The following is a 27,356-nucleotide window of genomic DNA, read 5'->3' as shown; positions in this document are numbered from 1 at the left end:
ATATCCTATCACAACAATTTTGGGATCGTTAAATAAAATTTTAAAATAAAAATCAAACAAGAGGGTCATCACAAAATTTTTTATTAAATACAACTGATCATTTAAAAGATTTATCATTTTAATAAAATCTTAAAATTAATTTAAAATTTATCAAAAAAAATAATTTTGATATTTGAAATCAAAAATAGATTCAACAGTATGATTATTCGTAGAGAAATATTAGTACTTTCATAGCCTATTTTAAAAATAGTATCAATTGATTATGTGTTATCTTTAGTATTGATAAAAAAAATCTTAATTTAAATATTTAAAGTAATTCCTTATTTTATTTATTTTCATAAAATCTTTTTAAAAACCTTTTATTTGAAAATAAAATGAAAATATTTTCTTTCAAAATGTATTTTTTTGAATTATCTAAAATCTATACGAAACTTTGAAAAAATATTTCTTCACTTGGAATTCTTATAATAACCCTTAAAATCTAACATAATAATTTTTTATAAAAAATAATTATTAAGAATCCTTCCAATATCTAGGAATGGTCTCAAAAAATTATTTTTTACTTAAAATATTAACTTTTTATTTCTAAAAGTCATTTTTAAATTTTTATTTTACCATTTCACATTTATTACCAACAAATACATTTGGAACCTTTCACTTTTATGTCTTTCTTCATTGTCTCCTTAATGATTTATTTAGAAATAAAAAATTTTTAATGATAGAAAATTTCCTTGATTCCCTAATATCTAAGTGAAATTTAGCAAAATTGATCATGTGTTTGAAAAATCTTATAATAATCTTTTAAAAGAAAATTAACATTTGAATTTCTTCAAATATCTAGACAATATTTCTAAAGTTATTTTTACTTAAAAATATTCTTATTTTTTTCTAAAAATATCTCTCAATCTAAAAAAAAATCATTATTTTTAATCTCATTTTAAAATACCTATGTTGCAACATAAGATGAATACACGAATAATGCAAGTGAATAAACGTTGCGAACAAAAATAAAATCGTATAAATAATCAATTTTATTTCTCATTTTGTAAAATTTTAATTTTAATTTTTGATCATCCCTTTATTCTTCTTTTCAAATAATATTTACTTGTAAAAATAAAAGTCTTTGGGGTTAAAATATTTTTTTTAATTTTTCAATATCTAAACAAAATTTAGAAAAATTTACCTTCCATTTTAAAATTTTCATTATAATTCTTTAAAACAAGGAGAATAATTATTTGGGTTCTTTCCAATATCTAAGCAAAGATCCAAAATTATTTTTATTTAAAGATATCATCCTTTTTTTTTTTAAGGAGATGATCTCCCTACTTATCAATACATTAAAATAATATATATGCACATAAACATTAAGAACATGGGTTCAAAGTTATAAACGATATATATACCTCAATTGGGCTTTGAATTGAAGTCCAAAAAAGAAAGTCAAACGGCTTAAAGAAAGTCCAACTACCACTAGCGTCGTTCTTTTCCCTTTTTTCTTTTCTTGAACTGAGATGAGCCCATCGCCCAAAATGACAGCCTACAAGATTTACTCGAACCTTTACCTCTTCTTTTTTGGATTTTGAGTTGTTTTGTTGTTTTGTTTTTGTTTTACTGTGGTTCCCTTCGGGGATGTAGCTATTTCTCCCTTTTTGTGTGCCTTTCTTGTATTATTTTCGGTTTTTCAGATAGGGTTTTAGTGGTGGCTGCGGTGTGGAGGGGATAGTTGTTAGTGGCGATGTGGGGAGTTTTGGTGGAAAGCTCGGCTAGTTGAGTTGGTGAAAGTGTTTGGTATGCTTGCTTGTGGACGGTATTGATTTTGTTTCGAGTCATTTGGTGATGGTTGGGGTTTCGACTAGTGGGCTTTTGTGGTGAGGGAGATTGTCGTGTACTCAAGGGAGTGCTCGACCGAGAGTAGACTAGACAGGAATTGGGATTGTGTAGGTTTGAGATGAGGTGGTGTGGGCTGTTGGCGATGAATTAGTGGAGGGCCTCGACTGGTGACAAAGTTGTGGTGTTGGGATTTTGTAAAGAAGGTTTGTGATGGCAGTCTAGGCTATTGAGGGAATGGTTCAAATGGAGGCCCAGGCTTTGTGGTGGCTGCAAATTGATGAGTCGTGAAATTTAAGGATGTTGGATTGTCAATGAGGTGATTCGGCTAGGAAGAGTAGGGTTTCAATTTTTTTTGTCTAGGAATTTTTTACTTCCTTACCCTTGTGAATTGCTTGCTATGTCTTCTACATTTTTATTAAGAGCCCTAATAGAAATCAGTTTGCAAAGATAATTGAGATTTTATAAGCGTAGTTACGATGGGCAGAAATGGCATGCTACATTTGGAGTCTCGGGTGTGTTAAGCTCATGCATGCTAAAAGTAATATGGGGTAATTTGGGGTGAAAAATGACAGTTAGAAATGGGGCTACAGTCTGGAGGAAGGGTTTTGGGAAGTATAGAAAGCTAGCCACCATGGTAGTCCAAGCTTTAATTTTTTTTAGCATTTTATTATTTTTTAATTAATCAATTTGAGCCTTAAAATTATCTATTGAATTTTCATATTTTGAGCATTAAAATTTGATCTTGGACTTTGAGCTTTTAAGCTCACATGACCCAATTTAAAATCAACCAAATTAAATTAGATCGGACTTCGATCCATATAAAATGATCCAAAAATGATTAACTTGATACAAAGCTTGTTCATAAATTTTATTAAAACACTTAAGCTAGCTCAAATGAAGATATTCGAATCAATAACAAAAATAGATAAAAAATTGAATCGTCTTAAACAAAATTATGTGTTTATAATTATTTTTTTTATATATTATTAAAAATTAGGAATAAGGTAAATACAAAAACAATAATTTTTTAAAAGTCAACAATTTGAATATTTTTCAAAATATTTTTTGGATTTTTTATTAATTTTTAGATTTTTTTATTTTTAAAAAATATTTTTTTTTAATTCTTGAAAAACCCTTTTCATTAAATGCTCTATAACTTTAAAAATAGATCTAAAAGCTTTTATTAAAGGTTTCACAACTTTTGAAAATAAATCTAAAAGCTCATCTCATTGAGGCTCCACAACTTTTGGAAACATAACACAAGAATTCAAAGATTATGTCCAAAAGTTTTACAAATCATTTTAATTTTTACCCGAAGGTTTTGGAGATTATGTCTGAATGATTGACAAATTGTTCTCATCTTTGCCTGGAGCTCTTAAGGATTATGCTTAAAAGTCTTATAAATCATTTTTATTTTTGTCTGAAAGTTTTAAAGAATATACTCGGAGGACTTAAAAATCGTTTTTTGAAATTTGTGTCTCTAAAGAAACGAAACCTTTAATTTTCAAGATTTTTTGAAACTTGGATATTGCCATTGAGGAATTTTGAAAAGGTTAAAGATATCACTACCAAAAAGAACTCTATTCTCACTATCAAGAAAATACAAATAACTTCAGATATCACCACCAAAGAAATGCAAGTGTCTTTGGATATCACCACTGAAGAGAAATGCAAGTGTCTTTAGATATTATCTTGTAAAATGTTTTAGTGAAATTTAGACTTGGATACTTGGATATTACCACTGAGTAATTTTGAAAAAGATTATATGTCATTGCTGAGAAAATTTTAATGAAATTCAAACTTGAATATTTGGATATCACTACTAAGTGAATTTGGTTAAAACTCAGATATTACCACTGAGAGAATTTTGAAAAAAACTCGATCACAATATTTTCATTAACTGACACCAATTTCACTAGGTTTAATATTTATTCTAACTAGCTATATTAGGCTTACTAATCCTAATTGATGCCAACTTCATTGGGCTTAATAATCTAATCTTAGTGCTAGCTACATTGGGTTCTAAACTCTCTCAAACTGTGCCAATTTCATTAGGCATAAAATTTTGATGCCAGCTAGATTAGGCTTAATGAATCTCAATTAATGCCAATTTAACTAGCTTAAAATCTAGGTACTAGCTAGATTGGGCTTAAATAAATCTCATCCAATGCCAACTTAATTGGGCTTAATAATATAATCTTGGTGCCAAATAGATAGGGCTTAAAAGTCTCATCAAATGCTAAATTAATTGGGCTTAAAAATCTAATATTGGTACTAGATAGATTGGACTTAAAAAATCTTTTCTAATGCCAACTTAATTGGACTTAAAAATCTAAACATGGTGCCAAATAAATTGGGTTTAAAAAAAAAAACACATCTAATGCCAACTTAACTGGGCTTAAAATCTAGGTGCCAACTAGATTGGGCTTGAAAATGTCCCATCCAATGCTAACTTAACTGAGTTTTAAAATCTAATATTGATACCAGATAGATTGGACTTAAAAAAAAATCTCATATATTACCAACTTAATTGGGTTTAAAATCTAAGTGCTAGCTAGATTGGGCTTGAAACTTTCATTTAGAATAAAATCTTAAAAATTTCATCATTTTTTCAAAAATTCTCAGCATTTTCTTTTTTCTAAAAAACTCTTCTTATTCTTCTTATTTCTTGGGTATCATGTATTTTTTCTTTTTTTTTTCTAAGACTGACTCTTTTTTTTCTTTTATTAATATTTTTTTTTGTTTTTTCTTAATAGACCTTTTTTTTTCTTGACAGACTTTTTTCTTTGATTTTTTCCAAAACTCAAAAGAATGTCTATATTTCTTATTTTAAATATTAAATTTTCAATTTTCAATTTTATAAGGTATAGTAAAACTCTCTAGATCTTTTTACTTTTTAGGCAAGAGTTGTTAAAGTTCAGAGTTACAATCTTCTAAGAATGTTTCTTCTTTTAATTCCTCGAGCAACTCTTTTTGAATAGGCCTTAGGGCAGGTGGTGCTCTATTGAAACATTGCCTATATATTATGGTAGTCATTCTTAGCCTTAGTTGAACTTCTTCTTGAGCCTCTTCTTTTTTCTTTCTTCTTGTTAATCTTCCTCTTAGAGGTCTTTTTTTTGAATTGCCCTTTATTTTTGATTATTTTGGACTATCTCTTTAGGTTCAAGTTGAATGCTCTCTAGTAATGCTTTCTCTATTTACAACAATATTTGCCCTACTTTAAGAGACCCTTTAATGTACTCTTTTGGATTTTCTTCATAATCCATCTTAATATTCTCCTCTTTAGGATCTTCTTTATAAGTTTCATTGTCTTCAAGGGCCTTTAAAACTATAAGGTCAAAATACTCTAGAATTTTTTTACCAAATCTCAAAAGTTCCCCATCTTTCAATATGTCCTCTTCTCCTATGAAATCAACTTCAGGTTGTCTTACAAAGCTGGTGAGGTTTACTACTATGGGTACATCATCTTTCTCATCAGAATCATTTATCCTAACATCTTTTAAAGAATAAATTGCATTACATCCCTTATTGCCTTGTCTTTTTATATTGGTTTCAGTATTGCTAGGTAGGGCAAGAAACCTACAAGGCGATTTGCTATGGCTTGGGCAAGTTAACATATTTAGTTTTCTAAGTTTTTGATAAATGCAGCTTGATTTTGGATATTAGCATTATTGGCTTACATTAATTGGATCAACATGTCTTTAAAGGTGGGTTTCTTTTCTTGGAGTGGGTTATAATTTGGTGGATTAGGGTAGTATCTGTTTTTCTTTTTTATTGGTGGTTGGGTTGGTTCGAAGAAAAGTTTGGGTGGTTTCACAATCTAAGATTATAGGTATTGTTATAGGGATTATTGTTTAGTTTGGTTTGTTAGATGTATTAAACTAGTTTTACCCTAAACTAGCATCTTTCTGAGGAATGGGGTCCTTCACATATGTCATAGGAGACAAAAGGGTTTGTATAGCATTCACATGGTTGGCTTGGGATTGGTTTCCTAAGGCTTCAATTTTCTTTGTATGGGTGGCTAATTGAGAATTGATTGAAGTGATAGCATTAACTTTAAATAAACTAGTAGACTTTTATTAACCTCTTTTTTCCATCCCTACTAGCAATAATTAGTAGCCATCTTTTTAATGAGTTCATTTACTATCTCAAAAGTCATGCTAATAATAGCCCTTCCAATAGCAGAATCAAGGTGGTCCTCATAAGTAGTGCAAGACGATTGTAAAAGATTTGGATTTGAAGCCATTGGGATAGTCCATGATATGGATATTTTTTTAGCAACTCTTTAAATCTCTTCCATCCATCACATAGTGTTTCACCATCCTCTTATGAAAAGGTGGTGATCTCATTCCTTAGCTTTACTATCTTTACTAGTGGGAAAAAATTTGATAAGAACATTTGAACCAAGGCATCCCAAGTTGTGATTGAACCAGGTGATAAAAAAGACAACCAACTTTCACCTTATCCTTAAGAGAAAAAGAAAACAATCTTAGTATACTAGCTTCATAAAAAATACCATTATAGTAAAAAATATCACATAATTCAACAAAGTTAGAAAGGTAAATATTTGGATCATCACTAGTTAACCTTCCAAACTATATAGAAGTTTAGACCATTTGTATGATTAAAGGCTTTATCTCAAAATTTTAGCCTTGAATAGTTGGCCTTTTAACGGATGGTTGAAAACCATATGCATTAGGAACTATATAGTCCTTTAAATTATTTTCCCTTCATTGTTTGCATTTGCCATTTGAGTTGGTGTAAGTGGTGTTGATTACTCTTTTCTTTTTCTTTTAAAAGTTCTTTCAATTTTTTGATTAACAGGAGCTAAGTCAACACTTTTGGATCTACGCTTGCAAATAAGAAAAGATCAAAGAAAAGTAAAATAAATAAATAAATAAATAAATAAAAGAAAAATATTTAGATTATAAGAGTTTAGGAATTCTCTTTTGATATTGCAAACGCTGCTATAATCTTCGGCAATGGCATTAAAAACTTGACTGCCACTTTTTGTATATAGCCTGCACTTACACAGATTAAGTAATAAAGTGGAGTATTCTAGTATCACCTCCTTAAGAATTATAAAATATATTATTGGGTTGCTCACAAGTATGAAAGGTGAAACTTTAATGGCTTATATCTAAACAAATAAAAATCCAGGGTTTGGGGTTACAAGAATCAAGTAAAGATTAAAGGCAATATTTAGACAGGGATCTTAACTACACCAATTGTCACTTGGGAAGTAAAAGATTGATAATTAAAGAAACTTTAATAGCTGAATGCTTGTAAAGAAAATAAAGATTGCATAAAGGAATTTAAAGAATAAGAAAATGAGTGTAGGCCAAATCTTGTAAGAAAATAAAAGAAAGTTTTGATCAATCTTGAAAGTATAATGTTTGCCAAATTTAAAGAAAAGAAAACAAGATTTAGTAACTTAGAATTGCATGAATGTGGATCAAGGTGGGCGACATTGAGCTTCTATAATTAGGCTGAACATCTCCCTTGCATGAAAATGAATTCTTAAGCTTGAAAACCTAAAACCATAAAAATAACATGAAAAACACTAAAAATCATCTAAAATTTTAAATTTTAGCAACATTTTAACCTGTAAAAACTCTATATAGTTTGGTGTTATCACATTAACCTCCTCTTTTTTATTTTTTTTTTTATTTTGAGTTATTGTGTTGTCTTTTTTTTTGTTTATTGTGGTTTCTCTTGGGGATTGTAAATATTGAATTTTATCTACAACATTTTTAACATGACTAACGGCTCATTTACGAATATGGGCCAAAATCATTAATACAAGACATTACATAAACCATTTAAAAGGACTATTTACAACCCATAAAAAGCCCACAACTTAGCTCATTTGGAGGCGCAAAGTCAACTTGGGTCAAACTTGATCAAACTTGGTCAATAAAGTTAAAATTAGTCAAATAAAGTCAAAATTATACAAAACTTGATCAAAAGGGATAGAACCCCATTTAATTCTCCAAATTCATAACCTAATTGGAATAAATGTGGTTTAAAAGTTAAAATTAGTGATTTTTATTGCACTAAAATTTTTATTTTCGTGATTTGGCATTTTCGAGCTCAGATTTTCATGACACTTTTTCAGATCTTAATTTCATAATAATTCATAATTTTTGGTGCATTTAAAATCATAGCAGTACTTTAAGAGGTGTGAAATTTCTAAAATACCTCTTAAGGGTATTTTCGTAATTTGACCTTCTTGAGATAAGATTTTCACGAAAATTTTCAGATCTCAATTTTATAATATTTCATGATTTTTGGTACTTTAAAATCACAAAAATGACGATGGAAACATTGATTTCTAAGAAAATGGCCTAAATACCAAAATCCTTATACTAAGGCTAAAATGCTCTTTTCATTTGGTTTAGAGACTATAAAAATCAAATCTTTGTAGTGAATAGTGTAGACCATTAGATATCTTGTTGATTCTTGATCCAATGGCTAAAGGTTACTCCTTGAAAAAAAAAGAGAGGAACTTTGGCCCTTGGATGAGATTTGATCTAATGGCTATAATTTAATTGTGGATGGATATTTTGTCTTCATCTTCTTCAAGAGAGGGAGGTTTTTTGCAATTTTGAAAAAGGGAGGGCAGCTCATAAAAAGAAGAAAGGAAGAAAAAAATCAAGAAAAAAAAAACAAAGAAAGTTGTGAAAAGCTTGAAAGTATATGGAATTCTTCTCCCTTTTTTTTTTTCTTCTTTTTTCCATTCCATAACATTCATCACATCCTCCATATCATTTACTTTTTTTAATTTTTTTTTTTTTTTAAGAAAGTAATAATTCTTCATTGATTTTTTTTACTAAGGTTGGATCAACTTACATCTAACTTAAAATAGATTGGATTAAAACTAAGTAATAAAGAATTTCCAATCCACCATTTTGGCGTTTGTAGGTTTGGCCAAACAACCTCTTCATGACCGAACCTCCTTTGGTCTTCCATTGATGTTTTCCTCACTTTTAAAGGTTATTTGTGATGATTAAATGGTAAGTTTATTTGTTGTTTACGTAAATCTTAGCTAGAATGTGATATGAGGATGTTGTTTGGCTTTAAATGTTAACTTCATGTTTTCTTCTCTTCTTAACTCGTCACATGTTAGTTGAAAATCCTCATATATTGTAGATGCCTTCATATGATTGAAATTATGATGTTCAATGGATATTTGAGTAAAATGAAATGTTGATTGCTTCGAAAAATGCCATAAAGTATTCGGCCAAGGTAGTTTCCTTGCTTGGCTGAAACTTGCTCATCCATTTGTGGCCAAATGTTGGTTGATCTTATGTATTTGATTTTTTTTGTTTGTCATGTTTACTAAATTTTCAATGTGTTGGATTAACTTTTCAATGGAAATAAGATAGTTGAATGAGTTGTTTGCTTGATTTTTATGTTTGGTTAGATTTTTAAAAAACAAGATGGTGGAACATTTAAACCAATTTCAAAAGTTTGTCATATTTGATCCATTTTTCTCTTGAATTTTCATATGAAACTTATTTGTAATTTACTTTTGTAAATGCATAGGCTTGTAATTATTTTGTTTTTGGTCATGCTTTTATCATGCAATCAGTAATGGCATTTATGTAATTTGTTCTTATTGCGTACATAAAATCTCAAACTCATTTTAAATTTTTAAGGATTTGCATGAAAACCTTTTATGAAATAATCTATTCTTGAATGCTATCTAGATATTGGGGTATTTAGGAAATTTTATTTCATTAAGAATTTTCATACATTTTCATAACTTAAAATGAATTCACTTTGTTAAAACCATGATTATAATATATATAATAAAAATAATAGGACGGGATTTTAAATATAAAAATTTGCACCCAAACTCTATTTTGATGTTAGAGAGTCCAGGTGATCTCTTTATATTTGAAAACTCATTTCTTAAATTTATATTTGATCATCATTGACATATTTTTCTCTTTTCAAATTAATGTCCCCATTTATAATGCATATATATATATATATATGTGTTTCTAGAAAGGTCCATAAATTCTTAAAATTTGAACCCAAACTTACTTAAAGCCCCAAACTCTTTTTAAATTTATAAGGATTTGCATGAAAACCTTTTATGAAGTAATATGTTCTCGAATGCTGTCTAGATGTTGGGATATTTAGGAAATTTTATTTTATTAAGAATTTTCATACATTTCCATAACTCAAAATAAATTCTCTTTGTTAAAACCATGATTATAAAATTACAAGATAATAAAAAAAAGATAATAAGACAGGATTTTAAATATAAAAATCAACACCCAAACTTTGCCTAGATGTTAGAGAGTCTAAATGGTCTCTTTATATTTAAAAACCCAATTCTTAAATTCATATTTGATCATCATTGGCCTATGTCTCATTTTTAAATTATGTCCTCATTTATAATGCATATATATATGTTTGCTCTAGTTATGGATGTTTAATATTAATTACATTAATTTTCATTTTTTTACTATATAAAAGTTTTCTTAAAATTTTTTAGTTTTGAACAAATAAAATTAAAATATCATTTTATAAATATAATTGTCGGTACTCTACCTAGATGTTAGAGAATCATTAATGATTATTATTTACAAAAAGTGTTATTTTATTATTTTGGAAGGAATGTTATGATAAATCTTAAATGGATAGACTATCTTCGAATTTTGCTTTTATGTCGGAGACTTTGAAGGTATTTCTTTAATTTGAAGATTTTCATAATATTCTTAAATAAAATATTTTTTAAACTAATTTTATTTCTTACAAACAAAGGAAATTATAATTAAATTTCATATAAAAAATCATTTTTATCTAGAATTACAAATAGCGCAAATTAATTGGTACTAATTTTAGGGGTGTTGTGGGGGTGTTAATCCTTGCCCTTATGTAACCGACTCTTGAACCTAATCTATTTTCATAGACCAAAATTGTCTTTCTAATAAACTCATTGTTTCTATTAAAAAGATAAAAATTTTGGGTGACCAATCACACCCTAAAAAAGATTGTGGTGATTGCCCGTGTTTTTCATGATTTTTTTAAATTTTTACATCCAATAGTCAAGTTTTAGATCGATAAGTTATGGTAGATTGACGACTCCACTTGAAACATTTTGAGAGTTAAGTCAAAATTTTAATTTTGCACTATTAAAATTTTTTGGATTTAATTAATTTTAATTGATATTTAATTTAGTTCCCTTTATTTTAATTTTTTTTTTAAAAAATGAATGATATAAATACATAAGTTAATAAATAAAATAAATTGTATGTTAGTTATTACTTTGCTTTGATTTGGTGTTTATAATTTATTTATGTTATTTTGATTAATATATCACTTTGCACATCTTCGCATATTTACTTACATGCATCAGCTCTAAACTCGGGCTCCATCCTTATTAGAAGAAAGTGAAGTAATTATGCTTTCCTGAGATGATAACTTTCGCATTTGTTAGTGAAACACTTTCACTCAGATTGAACCATTTCCATTAGTAGCTGGTAATGGGTGAGGATCAGGGAGCCCTATTAGTTTTATGATGGATGATGATGTAAGGAATAGTTTGGAAACTTTTAGATGTATAAATCCTAACCCAACATTTTGTAAGCCTTAAAGATCCAGCCTAGGATAGAGCCATGCCGTTCTTCTTGAAAAAATTACCTAAAGCTAGAACACTATGTATATTTTGCTCTATTATATGCTATGCTTGATTATTTACTTATTTATTTGTTTGTTTGGTAACATTACTAACTTATTTAATTATTTATTGCCCTTAATCTTACTGCATGCATCATATAGGCATCATATTTTTTAGAAAGTGTATTTGTTTTGGATCAATCAATAGTAAAAAAAGCATTCATGAAGCCACCAATAGCATTAGCCCACAACAAGAATTATTTTGAAATTAAAAGCCAATCAAAAAGCACCCAAGGAAAAGAAAGAGATTGCATAAAGGTCAATTATGTGTCTACACTTCCGTAGTTGGTGCACATGGATTTGAGTCAAAATGATGTAGCCAAGTTGAAATTTATACGGCAACAATGGGGTGTAGAAAAAAATGAGTAATTTTCAAAAAAATATGGGAATGTGGCATTGCTCATGTTAGTGAAGATTGATGAGGCACTAGTTAAGGCTATGATACAATTTTAGGATCCATTTTATCAGTGTTTCATATTTAACCAATAAGACTTGGCCCTCATAATTGAAGAATATTCATATTTACTATAGATAGAGTTTACTACTCAATACAAGATCTATTGGAAGGAGCAGAAGACTATTAGATATATGAAGAAGTTAGATAAGATTATACAAATAAAGGTCGAGAAGATAGACAAGAATAAGAAGGAAAAGAACGAGGTTAAGACTATTCCATCAACCTTTCTATTTGAGCATATAAAAAAGCATATTGATATCGATCAAGGGTTGGATATGGTTGCTTTGACCGTGTATGGGTTGATGATATCCCGCAGGGTATTAGGACATGTAGAGGCCTCAGTGGTCAACTTTTTCTAGCAATTGGATAAAAGTATAAATCCTTCATCGACTATTTTAGCGGAGAGCATTAGATTATTTAATTTTTATTGAAAGAAGGGTAAAAAGGGTTATTCAAAAGATGTTTTCAACTTCTTTTTATTTGGCTTAGAAGTCACTTTTGAGGAAAAGAGAAGATGTCATTTCGGCCATTCTCTATTCATTTTGTTCCCATCAAGAAGTTTATCACCAAGGAATGGCAGAGAGATTGGACAAAAGGTCAATGGATGTCATTCTATCTAGAGCTTACTAATGAGGATGTAACATGTAGGGCACTATGTAGACATTCTATTTTGTTCGGGGTCCTTTATCAATTAAAACCAGTCCAAGCTCAATTTTAAAAATTTTTATTCATTTTTATTTCATATTTATCATTTTTTAATTTTTATCTTATGGTCTACTTATTGTTTATTTTTTTTTCTATCTTCATTATATGATTATTTAAAAAGAAAAAAGAAAAATTGAGATTAGGCTTGATGATCAGAAAGCATAATTAGATGCTAATCTTTAGCATTGGATGACTAATTGGAATTGAACTGAAACTTTATCAGCATGGCTTTATAAATCATTGTGATTTACAGTCTAAAAGGAGGAGAGAAGCAAAAACAAAGGGGGAAGCCCCCATCTCCACTAGGCCCTCAAGGTCTCTCTTTAGTGGGTGACCTCTCCATCCATGACCCAAAAAGTGCTTAAAGACCAAGACATCGCATTTGCCAATCGTGACATGACTGTGACTACCCTCTGAGCAAACGGCAAATGTGACATAGCTTGGAACCCCTATGGTCCTGAGTGCAGGATGTTAAGAAAGGTATGTGTACTCAAGATGCTTAGCCACATCACTTTGGACAAAGTATATATGCTTCACCGTAAGGAAGTACAGGAAACTATATATACAGCAAAGCTATACAGCGAGGCTGGATCGTCTGTTAATGTCAGTGAGCAATTTTTTTTAATGATATTGAATGTGATTATCAATATGTTATGGGGTGGCACGTTAAGAGGGATGCCAGGGCCAGCCTTGGCACCAAGTTTAGGTACGTCATCTCAAAAATAGTAGAGACTTTGGGTCTGCCCAATATTTATGATTTTCTCCCAGCTCTAACACCATAACACCACGTTGATAAGGATGATATCATGGAGGAAGCGGAAGAAACACTTCTTTATTTTGAGTAACTCTGGCAAACCAATAACATCCAAAATGCGGTGATGAACATAAACTAGCTAGTTTTTCAGTAACACTTCAAGCCATTATTTCTTTCGTGGAGAATGGGAGAGATCGTGTCAAATTGGTGAAGGCTATGGACAATCTAGTGGAGTCGAACAGACATGAGGCACTGCAACTCCAAATAGCAAAATTTTTAAAATCTTCAGATCTGAAAGCACGTTTTCCTTTCCTAACCATACGGGGGTCGAGGCTGCATAGGCATCATGGGAGGCAAAGAGGAAGAGGAGGACTAAAGGGAATTTACGCCAAGCTAGTGATTGTTGTTGTCGTACTTTTGATTTACAGACTCTTGCTTTTGTTTTCGGCTACAATTGGTGGAAATCACGGATCTCTCCAGCCTTTTGAGATCAATGTAGAAGAACTTTGGGAAATTGCCAAGTCTGGTGGCTGGAGGCCATCATCTACTCCACGATCTGATTGGCTTCCTCCTTCAAAAGAAACTAATAGCTATCTTCGAGTTCGTTGCAATGGTGGTCTAAATCAACAACACAGTGCGATCTGTAATGCGATTCTTGCTGCACGAATTATGAATGCGACACTCGTATTGCCTGAGTTGGATGCAAACTCTCTTTGGCATGATGACAGCTATGAACCATGTCAAACCCCTACATTTGGGATTTGTGTGCAGCGATATTTGCAAATTAATACTTTTAAGCCCGAAAGGTTTTGGGCATTACGTCCTTATATTATTTAGAATGGTTATGAGCTTCATCTAGAATGGAAACATCAAAAGTTGTTTGACTTAGATGTTGCAACAATGTTCCAAAAGTTGATGATGGAGGATGGAATTCTTGAAGTAATTGATGTATCAAAAAAATAAGCAAGCAAAGGTCGACCTTTTGAACTGAACACAATGAATCTTTTAAAGGTTGCTTCAAGTGCATTAGGGTTTGGACCTAGACAGCCATGCAAATTGCTGAATGCTTATATACACAAAGTTTCATACACTATCCACGAACTGAAAGTACAACATATCCTTCATTGTTTGACTTCAAAAGCACATTTAAGGCACTAGAAAAGAATCCACTGTGGAGTGACTACGTCCAAAGACTGCTTGCTGAAAGTTATCATAAACCACACTCAAGAACAGATGCTGTGATCATCCTCTTATAACTCCAATGCGACCAACAACTAAGGATATTCTTGGAAGCAATGCTTGGAGATTGTATCAATATGTCTGTCAACATTTTATAGGAACTGTAAAAAAAAATATTTTTGAGGAAAAGTTGAAAGTATCAATTTTCTTTAAAAATAAATTTTTAAAAAAATATTTTTGGGGAAAAGTTGAAAGTATCAATTTTCCTTTCAATATTTTTAGAGAAAAATTGAAAGTATCAATTTTCTTTAAAAAATAAATTTTCCAAAAAAAGTTTTTTTGAGGAAAAGTTGAAAGTATTAATTTTCCTCGAAATTAAATTTTTCAAAAAATATTTTTGGGGGAAAATTGAAAGTGTCAATTATCTTTAAAAATAAATTTTCAAAAAGGGTTTTTTTGAGGAAAAGTTGAAAGTATCAATTTTCCTCGAAATTAAAGTTTCTAAAAAATATTTTGGAGAAAAGTTGAAAGTATCAATTTTTCCTGCACAAAAGCAATCATTTTTTTCCTTTCTTTTTTATTTTCTTCAATTTTCTTTAATGTTAAATAATCCGACGATGGAGCCTCTACAAGTGAAACAATAGTTTTCTTGCATACTCTTGAGGTGAAGGAATTTTTTCAATTTTTGCTAAAAGTATTAGAGTCAATTGAGAATAATTTCCAATAGTTAATTACTTGGCAAGTTTTTAAGGCTTATTGGATAATACAAAATTAAGCTAGTACCATCTTTTGATGGGTGTTGTGAGGGTGTTATAACCTTTCTCACACGTAACCGAACTCCCGAACCCTGTTCTGGTTAGTAGACTTAAACTTATTCTTTTAAGGACCCTTAAACTTAGGTGTTCCCTAAAAGGACAGATTCCTTAGGTGGCCAATCACACATAGATAAAAAAAGATTGGTGGCGACTCCTTTAAGTCAATGTCTAGCGATAGGTCCCCGGATCTAGACGTTATGAAAGCTTGGTGACTTCGTTGGGAAACTTTGAGAGTTAGGCCAGCAAATAAATTGTGTTATCAAAAACCTAATAAAATTGAACCTTTTTGTATAGATTTTTTATTCATTCATGTTTATTTACTTTATTAATTATGTCATTCATATGCATATGCATAACATGAGCTCTATACCCGAGCTCCATCCCTCTAGGAGGGAGTAAAGTACCTATTGTGTTTGTGAGGTTTGATGCCTCCATAGTGGCTAGTGAAATACTCCCATTCAAATTGAACATTTTTCACTTGTAGCCTGTAATGGGTGAGGATTAGGGTGCCTTACTAGTCTGTGATGGACAATGATGTAAGGAGCAATTTGGAAACCTTTAGATTTTAACCTTGAACCACATATAGTGAACCTTAGAAATGCCTAAACCTAGGATAGAGCCCTTTCTACCCAACGATAGATATACCCTGAAACTAGGACATAAAAAGGGTGTTTATCTAATCATTTTGATTATCTGACTTTATGCATCATTTTCATTATCATATGTAACATTATGCATCGACATCACTTTCAATTCATCTGTGAAACTAACCATGCTGTTGTCTGATTTTGTGCGTATGTATTATTTTCATGATCATGTTAACATTATCATTTGCATCCATTTCATATTAGATTTCATTCATGAAAATGTACATTTCATTTGTCCATCAACGTATCATACATAAATCATAGCATAGCATTTCTAATCATAATTGTGGTGCTAAAGGTTCAAGGATAGCTCCATCTAGTGAGAACTCTATCCATCGATATAACACAAGAGCCAGAGCCAGACAAATGGAGTAGGAAAACTCTCACAGATTTGAAAAGCTAAAAAAAGCACAGGAAAAGATTGAGAATGAGTTAAGTAAAATTTTGGATGCTCTCAACAAATTAAATAAGAGGAAATGAGTAAAAGAGAACACAAGCCAACAAGGTCCTGTATCGTAAAAAGTGACTGACCCCTTATATCCACCTGGTTTTGATCCACCTCAAGCTCAGTCTACATAAGAGGTTCCATCACAACACTTCACATATCTTATATATCCTAAAATGCCATCAGCTTCTATTCCAGGGTATTACCATAGCTATGTGAATCTTGTCTTTACTAAAAAGGCAGTTGAACCAATTCAAATCCCTGATCTGGATGAACTGAAAAGAAAAGACAAGGAAAAGATAAAAGCGGAAGCTTAGGAAAACTTCAAAATTAGTATGCTAGAACAAACGCTACAGGCTGTGGAAGGAATTGGTTTCTATGGTTTAGTTAATGCTGCTGGGCTTTGCTTAGTCCTGATGTGGTCATTCTTCCTAAGTTTAAAGTACTAGAATTTGAAAAAATATGATGGTAAAAATGCCTAAAAACTCATATTACCATGTATTATTAAAAGATGGCAGCCCGTGCTTATGATGAAAAGCTACTAATGCATGTTTTCCAAGACAATCTTACTAGTTCTACTGTTAGGTGGTATATCCAGTTAGATAGAACATGCATCCGTTCCTAGAGTGACATGGCCTATGATTTTATCAGTCAATATCGACATATCATGGATTTGGCCCCTGATCGTTTATCTTTACAAAACCTGGACAAAAAGGCCAATGAGACTTTTAAAGAGTATGCCCAAAGGTGGAGGGATATTACTTTTCAAGTACAGCCTCCTCTGACTAAGAAAGAAACTACAGTGTTGTTTGTCAGCACTTTGAAATCTTCCTATTATGAAAAGATGATAGGGAATGCAACAAAGAATTTCACCGACATGGTGATATCTGGAGAAATTATTGAAAGTGCCATAAAAAATGGCAAGTTGAAAGGAGGAGAAACCAAGAAAGCATAAAAAAAAAAAAAAGAAACTGAAGCTAAGCTATGAGCTTTGATAGACAACAATTCAGGAGTTATCAACCCTATCCACCCCAAGGTTATTCTCTGTACTATCTTACTGTGAATAATGCCTCATCCTACCCATACCAGCTAGTTCCACAATCACCTTATTCATCCACATATCGATCAATTTTTAGCCCTCAAGATCTTACATATAACCTTAACATTCAAGCTCCTGTAAGAACCCAAATTTGCCCTACTAATCTAGCAAGTGGTTCACGAGAGCAACGGATTACTCGAGAAAAACCTATATTTGATCCAATCCTCATGACTTATACGGAGTTATATCGAGAACTCTATAATAACCATTTGATTGCCCTTAGCCATGTGGAACCATTTAAGTCACCCTATCCTAAGTGGTATGATCCTATAGCCCACTGCGACTACCACTATGGAATTACTGGTCATTTTACTGAAAATTGCACTGCTTTAAAGCATAAGGTGCAACGGTTGATCAATGATTGAATGGTAAGTTTTGATCAAGAAAAAGTAACAACACCTGATGTTAGTGCTCTGAGTGAAAATCAAGAACACATTGGTCAGAAAGGGTCCGGAGAGTCACAATGAATTGAGGGGCAAGATGCCAATAGAGATTTTTCACCTGATCGCTTAGGGGGACAATTTTTGAAGAATGGAGATAAGGCTGGTTGAAGGTTTTTTTGTCATTTAGGATTTCTTTTCGAGTAATGTTAGATTTCTTTTTGCAATATGACTTCACATGTTATCATTTTAATAAAGGCTAGTTAATGCATTTCATTACATTTTCTCTTTTACTCGACCATTACTCCATGCTCTGTTACCTTTCATAAATTTATATTCCCATTCTCAAATTTCAGATGATGAATATTTAGACAATGATAACAATAATTCTAGGATTTAATTTTGAGAACTCATCCACATTAATATGAGGAGATGATTTGAGCAAAAAAATGAGTTGTTACTAGAGGTGAATTAGATATGTCTTGAAGATGTGCAATCTTTTATACAGATTCATGAGCTTTGTTCAATAGATGATGTTCAAGAAAAGTATTCACAATTGAGATGAAAAAAGGCCATCTTTCTTTTACTATTCGAAAAACCATTTATTGTTACCCCTTTGAGCCTATTATGATTTTTTTTTCTGAAAAACCCCTTTGGCCATCTTTTTTTTTTTGAGAACTCATCCACATTAATATGAGAAGATGATTTAAGCAAAAAAATGAGTTGTTACCAGAGGTGAATTAGATATGTCTTGAAGATGTGCAATCTTTTATACAGATTCATAAACTTTGTTCAATAGATGATGTTTAAGAAAGGTATTCACAATTGAGATGAAAAATGGCTATCTTTCTTTTACTATATGAAAAACCATTTATTGTTACCCCTTTGAGCCTATTATGATTTCTTTTTCTGAAAAACCCCAACCAAGGATCACCTTCTACATTAGGGGGTAATTTTTGAAAAAATATATCACAAAAGGTCTCAAAGATAGAAAAAAAAAAGAAAAGTAAAAGAAAAAATAAATGCCACACATGATTTGGGGCAAAGTAATGAGAATCCTTTGTGTGAGAAAAAAATTAGTGAAATGATGTGGGGGTAAAATGCCAAGTTACATCAAATGATCCTTTGGTCTTAACCCTTTTTAATACATGTTTTGAGCCTATTATATCCATTTCTTTTATGACCCCTCACCTTGACCTACATTACAACCTTGAAAAGTCCATTTGGATCAAGTGTGAATGCTCAAATTGAATGATCATATATTAGGCAAAGACATGCTCATGATGAAACAATGGAATCATGCTACATTGCTTTAAAGTTGGATGTGTGAAATATATCAACAATGGGTGAAAAAAGAGAAAAAGGAAAAAAGATGATGAAAAAAAAATAGAGAAAAAGAAAGAAAGAAGAAAAAATGAAAAAAGATATTCAAATTGAAAACCTGAAAGGGTGATTTTGGTAGAAAAAGATCTAGGTCAATTGGTTCACATGGATGGAAGATCAAAGACATCTGAAGATCCCTCAAAGACTGAGGCAAAGTTCGTAAAGCTCAAAATGACTTCAATAGTAAATGAAATGAGTTTTTGAAAAGAATCCTAAATTAATGTTGAGAATTGTTTGAATATTCATCGTTTGGACATACCATTCATCCCAATGACATATATCCAATTTATTTCCTTTCCCATTTATTTTTTACCAAAATAGATCTTCATTGATTATCTTTACCATAATTCACCTTGTGTTCTCTTATTGTTACATCTCTCGAATAAATCAAAAAAATGTATGAGTGCATTATATTTGTCAAGAATTGAAATGATGATGAATGAATGACAATGTTCATAAAAAATGTCTTGCATTCCTTTAGAGAGAAATCTAAGATGATTGTGGTAACAAAATTGAAGAAATGGTATAACCCTAAAAAGATGATTTGAAAGGACATATGATGTGACCAAATAGAGAATATGATGATGGATTGGACAATAAAATGAAGGTGAGGCAAATCTTGAAAAGTGGTATAATCAAGTGATGAATACGAGGATGTATTGGTCAATATAACCTATGAGTTATGATTAAGTGATGAAAATGATATGGGGTAATAGACAAAACTGGTGCTGAAAAGCTTATGAATGATGACCAAATGACAGAAAATGAAATTTATTTTGAAATGGTTAGTGCTGATAAGCCTGGCATATAGGGTAATAGGTAAAATTTGTTGGTGCTGAAAAACCTTCGGATGGTGATCAAGTAATGGAAACAATGATGATCAATTAATGAAGCTTGTTTCAAAATGTTAAGAAGCTAAATAAGGGGAGAATGTGAAATGGTAGGGTCTTGAGGACCATATTCCATAATTATTTAGGATTTCATGACATTATTGACATTCGCATTACATGCATCATGGTGGCATCGTCGCTTGAATAGTACATGCACATAATTTGATGAATTAAACTTTGTTTGGACATGCATGGCACTATGAGAATATAGGTTACCGTATTTGCATCATTAAAAAGGCATTTGCATCTTTGGCCATAACATTCATTCATGCAAATTTTTGAGTCACTTGAAAAAGAAATTGTGAATATTTTGATGAGAATTTTTGAGAACTCAAATGAAAATCTTTGAGTTTCAAAATGAGAATCTTTGAGGAGTGAAACCCTAAAGTTCGTTGAATGTGAATCTTCGAACAAATGAAAAGTTTTGAATTTTTTAGATGTGAATCTCCAAAATACAAAGCTTTAATTTTTTGGATATGAATTTCTAATGTTTTAAATGAGAACCTTTGAACTTAGATGTGAAACTTTAAGTTTATTGCATGTGAGCCTTTGAACTCAAATGAGAAGCTTTGAATTTTTGGATGTGATCTCCAAAATTCAAATGAAAAGCTTTAGATTTTTGGATATGAATTCCAAGTTTGCCAAATGAGAACCTTTGAAAAGCCTCGAACTTTCGGATGTGAATCTCCAAAATTCAAATGAGGATCTTTAATGCAAGTCTTGCAAGTTGCAAATGCAAATATTGAGATCTTGCAAATTTGAATGAAACTGAAATTTTAAGAATAAAATTTCAGTAAATTCTTATAAAGTTGAAAGGTTCTTGTGAATCTGAACCTCTGAATGTTGAACTCAAATTGTGAATCTTTGAGTTCCCATTACAAAATTCCTTCAATCACGATCCATAATTCCTTTGGACATGATTGTCAATGAGCCATTTATTTTTCCAAAGTTTCGTTGCCTCTATTTAAAGGAGCAATTTGCTTTTCAAAGTTGTTGAGCCTCTGATTAGAGGAGCAATTTATTTTTCAAAGTGGTTGAGCCTCTGATTAGAGGAGCCACTTATTTTTTAAAGTTTCGTTGCCTCTGTTTAAAGGAGCAATTTGCTTTTCAAAGTTGTTGAGCCTCTGATTAGAGGAGCAATTTATTTTTCAAAGTTGTCGAGCCTCTGATTAGAGGAGCAATTTATTTTTCAAATTCATTGAGCCTCTGATTAGAGGAGCCATTAGCAATTTATTTTTCAAAGTCGTTGAGCCTCTAATTAGAGGAGCAATTTATTTTTCAAAGTGGTTGAGCCTCTGATTAGAGGAGCCATTTTTTTTTCAAAGTCGTTGAGCCTCTAATTAGAGGACCCATTTTTTTTTCAAAGTCGTTGAGCCTTTGATTAGAGGAGCCATTTATTTTTCAAAAGTCGTTGAGGAGCTTTGATCAAAATTAAAAAACAAAAAAATAAAAAAACAAAAAAAATTACCTCTGTTTAGAAGAGCTTTGTTTATGTTTCTCAAAGTTGTTGAGCCTCTGCTTAGAGGAGCTTTGATCAAGTTTTTTAAAAAAATAAAAAAACAAAAAAATTACCTCTATTTAGAGGAGCTTTGTTTATGTTTCTCAAAGTCATTGAGCCTCTGCTTAGAGGAGGTTTGATCAAAATTTAAAAAATAAAAAAAAAGTAAAAAAAAGCAAAAAAAAGGGCAAAAAAAAAATCGAGTTGAGTCTTGAATGGGTGTCTACATCTTTGCACAATTTCTGTTTCATAGAAAATGTGTAAAGAGGGGCAGCTGTAGACACCCTATTTTGTCCAGGGTCCTTTATTAATTAAAACAAGTCCAAGCTTGATTGTAAAAATTTTTATTCATTTTTATTTCATATTTATCACTTTTTAATTTTTATCTTGCGGTCTACTTATTGTTTATTTTCTTTTTCTATCTTCATTATCTGATTATTTTTAAAAAAAAAGAAAGATTGAGATTAGGCTTGATGATCAGAAAGCATAATTAGATGCTAATCTTTAGCATTGGATGACTAATTAGAATTGAACTGAAACTCTATCAACATGGTTTTATAAATCATTGTGATTCATAGTCTGAAAGGAAGAGAGAAGCAAAAGCAAAAGAGGAAGCCCCCATCTCCACTAGGCCCTCAAGGCCTCTCTTTGGTGGGTGACCTCCCCATCCATGACCCGAGAAATGCTTAAAGACTAAGACATCGCATTTGCGAATCGTGACGTGCTTAAGTTATGTTTCTTAGAGATTTTCTAAGAGTTCAGGTTATGATCCTTAAACTATGTGAGATGTTAATAAGCTTATAATATGATTTTGAGGATTTTCTAAGAACTATTATTATAATCTTTGGAGATTTTTAAGAAGTTAATTTATGATAAGTAGATTAACGGTGATTTTCAAAGAATATAGTTTATGATCCTTGGATTGAAAGAGATATTCTATGAGTATGGTTGCAATCTATATATTATGTGAAGATTTTTAAGAATTAGATGATGACATCTGGATAATGTGATAATTTTTCAAGGACATAACTTTGATCCATAGACTATAGTGGTGATTACAAGTAAACGATTCGATAAATTTTGGAGTAGTTAAAGTTTCAATAAATTTTGAGGAATCAATGATTCAATGGATTCTTAGTGTAGTTATTTTGTTGATATTTATATATTGCTTTGGGATCTTGTAGTTAAGAGAAAGTGTAATTGCTTTGATATAGTGCGATTTTATAAGTTGAAGAGATTTTTGACGCCACTTGTAATGAGATATATTTTATAAGCTAAAGGATTATTTAAGAGAACAATTTGGTCGTTGGAGATCCTATGGGTTTGAGAAAAGACTTTTGACTTAATGAGGTTTTGAAATTATTTGATAAGTGTTAAGTGAATCCTTGATCAAGGATGAAGATTAGAATAGGAATGTACATTGTTGGAATTAAAAGTATAGAATATTGGAGTTGGAATGAAATGATATGTTGAAATTTTGATGCAATTATTTACGGGTTATAATGTTTGAGAATTTGTCTTGATGGATTTAGTCCAAAATGTTGTAATTGTGGTAAATAGCTTTATATATGTAAAGAAGGATGTTCACTTGATTTGGTTCTATTTTTTTATTAAGAAAGTATTTAAGGTTTGATCATGTGAGTTGGATGTTTGTATAGTTAATTTTAAAGTTTGATCATTAAATTCCTATTTGAGGTGTACTGATATTTTTAATGGCTAAAGTGATTAATTTGTAGTTATAGTTTTTAATTAAAGTATATTATTGGATTCCTTCAAATTTTATATTTATGGAGAACATGGCCTATTATGGTATAGGGTTGTGTACTTAGCAAGGAATTAAAATTATGGTTATCTAGATGATTTAGTAAGGAAGTTGGTTTTAAAGGATTAATCGATTTACAAAAAAAAATGCATGTTTTGGTTAAGAATGATTGTTTGAAATCTTACAAGTGCAAATGATTATTTGAATTTTACAAGGCCAAAAGATTGGTTAAAATCTTACAAGTGATGATTTTGTGTACTTGGTGATGTTGAGCATGTATTCGATTTTAGAGAAGTTTGAAAGAACTTCTGAAATAATGTGATGCATTTGGCTATTGTTCATAATTATACTTTTGGTGTGAATTCAAGTGTTTGGAGTTCTTATTGGTTCAAACTTTATAAAAGAAATTTTTTTTTTTATGGATTATGATGCATAGTTTTTAACTTTGACATGAAGATGATAGCAATATATTTGGTAAAAAGAGAATTTGAGACATTATGATGTTTGTGGGGATTATGAAGAATCAATTGTTATATGATAATTGGTATATTAGAAAGAATAATATTCGCAATTGAAGACAACTTTGATAATTAGAGATTTATGTTTGAATTTATATGGTGTAAATTTATGGATATGATCTATTGCATTGATGTCATATGTATTCTAGTGGTTAATTGATAGAAAACTTTATGTTGTCGGTGGAAAAGAAAAAAAAATTTAAAGTACTATGTGATATCTTTTTGGTGACAAAAATGATTTGTTGATATTGTTATTCAATGTTATTATGGTTATAAACATGTGGTGTAAAGCATATTACAAGGAATTTTGTGGACACATGCTTTTCTTGTTACAAAACAATGTTATGAAAGTTAATTTGTTTGAATTTTATTGGGAAGAAATATCAGAGTGCACAGTGGAAGCCTGATTTGATTTTAAGTTCTAAATTCTTGTGCTATTATTAGTAGAGAAAGTGATGAATCTTTAATAAATAAGGACTAATGGATTTTGGATAAGAATATTTTATGTTCCCTTCATTTTTTAGGCTTTATTGTTGATTGACATTCTTTTAAGAAATGCTTATGTCATGACTTGAAGAGAAATATTTTATAGCGATAGTCATAAGATAAACATTCAATGGTTCATTATTTTGAGGTTTTGTATGGAAGCAGATCTAAGTCTTAGACTTATTGGCATAAGGACAAAGAAGAAAAACTTTTATTTATTGAATTTATGAAACAAATGGTTGATAAATTTTGGTTGATTAAGTAATGGTTTAAAGTAAGCCCAAGAATTATACCAGAATTTGGAGATATGATCTATGTTTCAAGTGGTTAATCAATTGTACTCATTACGAGGATTATAAAGTAAGAAAGGTTAAGTTTGCATTGTAAAGACATTTGAAGTTCTAGGAAAAGTGAAAAGGTTCAAAATAAAGAATATTGTCACCTTTGATGTTTAGTGTATATGATAAATCTATGTTAAGAGAATATCTTAGTAGACGCTATGTGATTGGATATGAGTATTTAAAAATTCAAGATGATATGAGTTTTAGCATATTGAAATATTTTTTTTTGAATGGTTGATTAGAAAGAACAAGTTTTGAGGCAAAATGATTACTTTTTTCAAAATTCAATAAAACAATCATACGATAAGAGATATGATTGCAAAACTAGAGAAATGAGATGTGGATGTAAATCAAGTTTCAAGGACGAAACTTCTTATAAGAAGGGGAGAATGTAATACACCAGCCCAAATAATAATTGGGCTAGACTAATACTAAAGCCCATCAGTTTATTAAGACATTATTTAGTAAAAGAAAAAGGGCTAAAGTATTAGATGAAAGAAAACCTAATTATCGTGAAACAGAAAGGAAATAGAGTTCTTCTTCCTCATCTTCCTTAGGGTTAGAGAATATGAAAAATCAAGTTGGAGATTCACAATCAGAGGCTACAATCAAGTTAATCCTTTAAAGGTGAGTACATGCCCTTTTTTTATTTAAAAAGAAATATCAAGTTGATTGCTATTATTTGGAGTTGAAGTTTTGAGAGCAAAACCAAGAAAAAATCAAGAAATCTTTCATTAATCTTCATGATCTATTTGGGTAAATTACTAGGCTTTGTTTATTTCATGTTCTTAAGATTTATTGATGATTATTGAATGGAGTTTGAAGGCTAAAAGTAAGGATTTGAGTTTTTTTAAAGATTGAAGGAGAAATTCTATTTTTGGATGAGATGTTGTGATCTGTAATAATGAATTAAAATAGAATTTTGCATTAATGGATAGATTATTTCTGTGATTATTATATATCATTGGAAAGCATGTTGAATCTAGTTTCTAATGAAAGAAACGAAAGTTAAATCCAAGTTTTTTTATGAAGAGTTGTCTAATTTTAACTTAAGGATATGCAGGCTGTAAGACAACAGCATCAGGGTTGAATTACGAAATTCTTCTTAATTCATATACAAGGATTTACAGATTAAGCCATATATGTTTGGAAAGCTTATTGAGTCTACTTTCCAATGAAACAAGCGGAATTGAATTTGGAGCTTCCTATGAATAAATATATAGTTTTTATTAGAAGGTATACAGGCTGTTTGGCAGCAGTATATGACGTGGATTTCAAAAATTGTTATAATTAATCTATAAGGAATTACGAGGTATGCCATATATGGTTAGAAAGCTTATTAAGTCTAGTTTCTAACCCATTAAAGAGATCATAATTCCGATTTGGATATATAGAGATATGACTGTTTTAATGAAAAGAGGTCAGGCTGCTAGTATTAATTAGTTAAGTTAACCCTTTGTGTAACTTAGTTGATTTTTGTATAAATGGTCTCAAAAAGGGTTGATTAAATTCTGATCTGTTGAAATGATCTTGGATAGGCCATTAATTATTTTGGGGGAAAAAAAATAAGTGGTGGAATTGAATGGAGGTAAGTAGAATCTCACACACTTTGCTTGTTTTCAAAACTATGTATATATATATATATGTTTCTAATTGAATGAATATTTTATTTCATTATTTTCAATGTATGAAAATGGGATCAAGCATATGATTATTTTGTGTTTCTCTATATAAATGATGGATCATGCTTATGAATGAAATGAGAAAATGATTTATGTTTAAAGAATGATTTTGTGATGGCTACGTTTTTACATCCCTGGGAAGTGGGATCATCGACACCAGAACTAGCTCTACAACCCTGGCTAACGGGTAATAGTAGTTAGCAAAGACATGATCATACGACCCTGACTAACGGGTAATAGTAGTTAGCGTAAGCCTTGGCTAATGGTTTATAATAGTTAGCAATGATCATGAGAATGAAATTGTCGATACGGCCAATGTCATGGGTTATAGCAGTGACAGTAGCTAACGATAAAGCAATGATAATGATGATTTATGATGATGATGATTTGCGATGATTTTTAATGATTGATCCATGATTTTGTTTGATTATGATATTTGAATGATAGCATATTTTGTAATGATTTATGAAGTGACATATTTTGACATTGATTTATGAATTTCTGAAATATTTGACAAAATGATGATCTTGAAATGTTTTGATATTATGATTTGATGAATGTTTTGAATGATCTATATAATGTGTAAGAAAACGATGCTTGATCTGGTAAGATGTGTGAGCCTATACTTACTGAGCTGTGGTTTGCTCATTCCCCTTTTACTTTTTCTTTACAGATGATTAAGTGATAAGTTTGGTTATTCTTGTGTGAAGCTAGAAGATGAAATGAAAAATTACTTAATCGTTGGAGAATATATTGGCCAATGAGATTTTAAGAGGCAGTTTTGTACTTGTG

At 30.6% G+C, this 27,356-nt stretch overlaps 1 non-coding gene across 1 annotated transcript; it reads left to right on the top strand.

Annotated features, from left to right (window-relative positions):
- The first annotated feature begins 6,082 nt into the window (after nucleotides 1–6,082).
- LOC149518745 (small nucleolar RNA R71) lies at nucleotides 6,083–6,189 on the top strand. The gene has a single exon (XR_016342549.1). It is a non-coding gene; the product is annotated as a small nucleolar RNA R71 (small nucleolar RNA).
- Nucleotides 6,190–27,356: the final 21,167 nt, after the last annotated feature.

The sequence above is a fragment of the Durio zibethinus genome, chromosome 5 (genome assembly GCF_047325235.1).
Source record: "Durio zibethinus cultivar Kanyao isolate XHJ-2024 chromosome 5, ASM4732523v1, whole genome shotgun sequence".
NCBI classification, from domain to species: domain Eukaryota; kingdom Viridiplantae; phylum Streptophyta; class Magnoliopsida; order Malvales; family Malvaceae; genus Durio; species Durio zibethinus.
Note: the sequence above shows the minus strand (reverse complement) of the source record. Positions and strands in the feature narration are given on the sequence as shown.